Genomic DNA, 6,797 nt, shown 5'->3' with positions numbered 1-6,797 from the left:
CACCCTTTCTTAATAAAAACCCTTGAGAAAGTCGGGATAGAAGGAACATACTTAAAGATCATAAAAGCCATTTATGAAAAGCCCACAGCTAACATCATCCTCAACGGGGAAAAACTGAGAGCTTTTTCCCTGAGATCAGGAACACCACAGGGATGCACACTCTCACCGCTGTTGTTTAACATAGTGCTGGAAGTTCTAGCATCAGCAATCAGACAACAAAAGGAAATCAAAGGCATCAAAATTGGCAAAGATGATTTCAAGCTTTCACTCTTTGCAGATGACATGATATTATACATGGAAAATCCGATAGACTCCACCAAAAGTCTGCTAGAACTGATACATGAATTCAGCAAAGTTGCAGGATACAAAATCAATGTACAGAAATCAGTTGCATTCTTATACACTAACAATGAAGCAACAGAAAGACAAATAAAGAAACTGATCCCATTCACAATTGCACCAAGAAGCATAAAATACCTAGGAATAAATCTAACCAAAGATGTAAAGGATCTGTATGCTGAAAACTATAGAAAGCTTATGAAGGTAATTGAAGAAGATTTAAAGAAATGGAAAGACATTCCCTGCTCATGGATTGGAAGAATAAATATTGTCAAAATGTCAATACTACCCAAAGCTATCTACACATTCAATGCAATCCCAATCAAAATTGCACCAGCATTCTTCTCGAAACTAGAACAAGCAATCCTAAAATTCATATGGAACCACAAAAGGCCCCGAATAGCCACAGTAATTTTGAAGAAGAAGACCAAAGCAGGAGGCATCACAATCCCAGACTTTAGCCTCTACTACAAAGCTGTCATCATCAAGACAGCATGGTATTGGCACAAAAACAGACACATAGACCAATGGAATAGAATAGAAACCCCAGAACTAGACCCACAAACGTATGGCCAACTCATCTTTGACAAAGCAGGCAAGAACATCCAATGGAAAAAAGACAGTCTCTTTAACAAATGGTGCTGGGAGAACTGGACAGCAACATGCACAAGGTTGAAATTAGACCACTTTTTCACACCATTCACAAAAATAAACTCAAAATGGATAAAGGACCTGAATGTGAGACAGGAAACCATCAAAACCTTAGAGGAGAAAGCAGGAAAAGACCTCTCTGACCTCAGCCGTAGCAATCTCTTACTCGACACATCCCCAAAGGCAAGGGAATTAAAAGCAAAAGTGAATTACTGGGACCTTATGAAGATAAAAAGCTTCTGCACAGCAAAGGAAACAACCAACAAAACTAAAAGGCAACCAACGGAATGGGAAAAGATATTTGCAAGTGACATATCGGACAAAGGGCTAGTATCCAAAATCTATAAAGAGCTCACCAAACTCCACACCCAAAAAACAAATAACCCAGTGAAGAAATGGGCAGAAAACATGAATAGACACTTCTCTAAAGAAGACATCCGGATGGCCAACAGGCACATGAAAAGATGTTCAGCGTCGCTCCTTATCAGGGAAATACAAATCAAAACCACACTCAGGTATCACCTCACGCCAGTCAGAGTGGCCAAAATGAACAAATCAGGAGACTCTAGATGCTGGAGAGGATGTGGAGAAACGGGAACCCTCTTGCACTGTTGGTGGGAATGCAAATTGGTGCAGCCGCTCTGGAAAGCAGTGTGGAGGTTCCTCAGAAAATTAAAAATAGACCTATCCTATGACCCAGCAATAGCACTGCTAGGAATTTATCCAATTGATACAGGAGTACTGATGCATAGGGACACTTGTACCCCAATGTTGATAGCAGCACTCTCAACAATAGCCAAATTATGGAATGAGCCTAAATGTCCATCAAGTGATGAATGGATAAAGAAATTGTGGTTTATATACACAATGGAATACTACGTGGCAATGAGAAAAAAATGAAATATGGCCTTTTGTAGCAACGTGGATGGAACTGGAGAGTGTGATGCTAAGTGAAATAAGCCATACAGAGAAAGACAGATACCATATGGTTTCACTCTTATGTGGATCCTGAGAAACTTAACAGGAACCCATGGGGGAGGGGAAGGAAAAAAAAAAAAAGAGGTTAGAGTGGGAGAGAGCCAAAGCATAAGAGACTGTTGAGAACTGAGAGCAAACTGAGGGTTGATGGGGGGTGGGAGGGAGGAGAGGGTGGGTGATGGGTATTGAGGAGGGCACCTTTTGGGATGAGCACTGGGTGTTGTATGGAAACCAATTTGACAATAAATTTCATATATTAAAATAAATAAATAAATAAAAAGAAAAAAAGAAAAAAGAAAAAAAAAAGAAAACTCAAGTGAAATAAAAACAGATTTATTTACAATAACTCCAAAACAGTATAATGCACAACAAAGGAAAGATGAGGTTGAAGGGGCAGGAAGGCTCCAGAAGATGCAGGACATATCTCCAGGCACTTGGAAGCCGTGCCAAGGCTCAAATGGGGCATGTTCTGGTTTGCATTTTTTAAAAACCCACTTTCTCTGCTGAACAGAGAATGATTTATAGGAGCAAAAGTGGATTGGAAATCCACTGTAGTCTAGGTGAGTGGAGATAGGGAATTGTATGTTTGTAAAGAGCTTAGCACATGTTCTTGGGCAAAGTAGGCACTAAGTAAAATTACTAATCATCACAACCCCATATTTATACTTATATGTTTCATAATTTTCCTCTGTACATATCCTTCCTATCATGTCAAATCCAGATATAAAAGCTAGTTAAAGGACTTCTGCTATTCGGGTTTATTTTATTTTTCTCAATTCCAAAAAACAGTCATTCGAGGACTTTGTGATTAAGCAGAGAAAGTAGAAGACATCAAGCCATATATAGTCCTCAGCTTTCAAACACCAGATCTTCACATTTGGTCTGCACCCACACACATTCTTTCTCCTGGTACACTTGTAAGAGTCTCCTGCTCAAGACTAATGATTAACTCAGCTCTAGATTCATCCCCTGCAGTCTTGTGGAGCTCACTTGTCTCTCCTTTTCCATGATCACTTCTGTCTCTGGTATCCTGAACCACTATTTATCCACTGACTCCCTCCTCCAGCACTTATGTCTGAAAAGAATTCCCAACTTCCCTCTTCTTCACTCCAAATTTTCTGAAGCTCTGAAATTTGTAGTTTGTTTCCTTACACATGCAGCCTCCATTTTGTTACTTCCCCCTCTTTCCTCAACCTCAGAGAATTTAACTAATGGAAGAAACTATTCTTGCCAAGATCATCAATAACCTTTTTGCTCCCCAAGAAAATGGGTTCTTCTCAGTCTTTCTCTTACTTGGGTCCCCAGATGCCTTTCTTACTGTGGAGCAATCTCCCATTCTTCAAATGCTCTTTTCTTGAATTCCATGAAATTTCTCTGTTCATTTCCACAGGAAAATATTTCCTGGTCTCATAAACTGTTAGGTACCCTATTAAATGCTTCCAGACAAGGATATAAAATGACAGTTTTATCCAAATCTCTAAAAAAGAAATCCTCACCAAAGTGAAGTGTCAAACCAAGATGGAAACTTTTAGAGAAAAATATCAAAATCAGTTTAATAACTCTTCACCCTCATATTCATATTGAGAGAAAGAATTTTTTAAGATGAGAATTTTTTGGAAATACCTGGGCTAATGTCCATTAGTGGAAAAGGGTTCTTCATCTGCACCTCAAGCCTAGTGAAAGTGACTTCAAAGAGATCTTTTAAAGGGTTCATTATTTGTCACCTCCAGTTAGGGAAGCAAATGAAACTGGTGTCTTTGGTGTGCTGTCCATAAAATTGAAGAAGGATGAGAAATGGTCTATATGTTAAATGATAACCTGAGGAAGAGAGGGCTGCCTTGAAATCAGCCTGCATTCCTAGAATCTATAGGGACAAAGGCTGTGTTGGGGTCCCCAAATCCAGTTGTGGGTCATGCACAATATAAAGCAGATGTGGAATTGATTTAGGCCCTGCCTAATAGGTTCTTGTCAGGGCAGAGGGAGGCAGAGGGGGAGTGGGAAGAAGTTCTCAGTGGAGATAAGCTAAAAGTATCACAAGATTCTCAGGGCATGAGGAAGGTATATACAACCTGCAAGAGGAGAATATATCACCTTATGAAGGAAAGCACAGGTAAGAGGCCCTAATAAGGATACACATAGCACCCTCAACAGAGTCAGCTTTAGAGACATGCCAGGCAGGCCCAGAAACCAAAAGATCACTTTAGGATAATCCTAGTCAAATAAAAATTTTTCTATTCCCCTCCCTCCCTTGCTGCTTTACACCTCCACCCTTTCCCCCTAGAAGAGCCAGAAAAAGCAAGCAGTAAAAGGGTAAGGAGATGAGTGAGAGAGAAAAAGGCAACCATACCTCTACTCCTATAGAAGCCTAGATAGAAGTGGATAGCTTGTACATGGAATGGACTTGGAAATTTTGACTATTACAAAAGACAAGCACGCTGTAATTTCTGATTTAGAAAGTATTTGCGATTTAAAGTGACCATGAGAGAAACATGACACTACTAGAGTTTTCATAGAAACAGAGGAAGATCACTCCTCACCAAATTTTAAAGAGCTAATGAGAAATAAAATAAAGGTGCATTGCCGCTACACTCATTGTTCCTACGTGCTTAACACGCCAATTATACTCCCATATACTTGGTACACAACTTTACATTTGTAAATTTCATCACAGTTGTAACTATTTATTTGATGTCTAATTATTCCATGACCGCTTTCTTGTAGCTTTATCCCTAAACCTGAGCATTCAGGATACCATTCTTCTGTTAGTCTTCCAATTTCATACTATTTTGCAGACGTGCCATGGCCAGTATCTTCTCTCAATTGCTGCTCCTGATGTTGTTCCCATCTGTGACATCTCTCCTTCTTTAGTTAACTAAGCCAGAGAATTTTAAATCTACTTAGTTCTACTTAGCTTTAGGCTCATCTCACATCTTTCTTTCTCCATGTTTCTCACACTCCATGCCCCAATGGCCACTGTCTTCTCGGAAGTCCTCTAATATTCTCATTTTCACATTTCACATTTTTATGTATTGACTCATCTTCCCAACAATATTACACAATATTTTTGAATACAGGCCAACTGTTGTATTATTTTCACAGTCTATTGCAGTTAAAAACATCATTAGTTTCCCCAAAAGAATATTTTTTAAGCGTCTACTTTGGGTCAAGTACTATATGCTATGGGCTAAAAATGTCCATGGATTTTGACACAATATCCCCTGCATGACATCTTGTACATAAAGAGGAACCAGTCAATGATGTTCCAAATATTCATTTTATTTTGTAAGGCTTTTATTTTATTTTCATGGCAAAGGAGTCCAAATAACATGTGTTCCATTTAAATTCTGCAAGTGTTATTGCCCAGTACTTTCAAAGCTTTTGGGTCTGTGTGTTCATTGCAGTTTTCTGACTGTCATGAGAAAGCAAATTTCAGTATTTGGAAAGTACCAGAAGTGAAAATTTTTACTTCCCTCTCCTGATCATTTTTTTCATTATCTTTACCTATTGTTCTTCTCTTTGTTATTCACCATAGTTAAAAATTGTTTATAATGAAAAGAACTTTAACATAAATAATACCATAAAAAAGAATGGTTTGAAGAAAATATGCTGAAATGCTAAGAATGCTTTTATGGATGTAAATTGCAACTATGAGCATTTTGTTCTTTTTGTTTATTTTTGATAAATGTTCATTAATGAGCATATATACATGCATAATAAAGACAATCATTAGGAATTAACTTTATGAAATGTGTACCATCCCCTTTCCTTTTACTGGACTTTAAACCTAAATAAATCCCAGACTTCTTTTTATTTTACTATTATTGCACATGTACATAAGTATCCAAAGGGAACTGGGAAACATTATTTTAGGAACATAGCTAACTGTATTCATGGTATTTAAAAAGATTATTTGTGAAAATCTCCAGTACTGCTTTATTCCTTTGATGAGCAAAACACTGAGCTAAGCCAAATCACTTTTTAATCAAGCATGTTCAAGAGACAACCTGAACCACATGCTGATAACATCAAAAATAAATATTTCAGCTGCTTAAATAAATGCACTTAAAAATCTTTTTTTGGACATCTCAAAACTGATTTCCATCAGTGAAAATACAAAAGTACTGTATCTGGGGCATGTTCATAGTTGTTTATTTTAAGCATGGTGCATTGTATTGTGCTTTCATCCCAACTTACCTCTGAGCCTTCTGTCTCTCTCTCTCTCTCTCTCTCTCTCTCTCTCTCTGCTTCATTTTTATTTCTATTTTTTGTCTCTGCTGAATGTCTATCTCTTTGAAGCCTCCACCTCCTTTGAAGTTCAGCCTGGGGTAGCATTTTGTTTTGTAAGCCAAGAACTACTCTGAGAGAGACAATAACAATTATATTATAGTGTGAAGGATTCCTCATTCTAGCATAAATATTTAATGCACATAAACCTTTCCACTCACAGTTCTTTGTTTATCTCAGTATGAAAAAAGTGTATTATAATGCCTGCCTCCTTTCTCTTATAAAGTTCACAGTGAGGAGAAAAGCAAGCACTAGACAGAAATCCTAAAAATGCACTAAAATTAAGACCTGAAAGGCAAAATTTTTGAAGGTTAAAACAACTTGGGCTAACAAAACTGCAATGGAACTACAAAAAAAGTATTAATAGAATTATTCAAAGGTATTCTTTGAAACATTTAGGAAGTCACATTTTCACTAATTGCAGGGAAAGAATAAAAGGATAATTAGTGCGGAGATATGATCTTAAAATTTTTAGTTTTCACTATCTCTTATAATGATCAAAATAATAACAATCATAAGCCTAATGAACTAAAATATTTTACCGT

Source organism: Herpailurus yagouaroundi, unplaced genomic scaffold (assembly GCF_014898765.1).
Source record: "Herpailurus yagouaroundi ecotype Mexico unplaced genomic scaffold, PumYag 139, whole genome shotgun sequence".
Taxonomy (NCBI): Eukaryota; Metazoa; Chordata; class Mammalia; order Carnivora; family Felidae; genus Herpailurus; species Herpailurus yagouaroundi.
The sequence above is the reverse complement of the archived record's forward strand: the minus strand, read 5'-3'. Positions refer to the sequence as shown.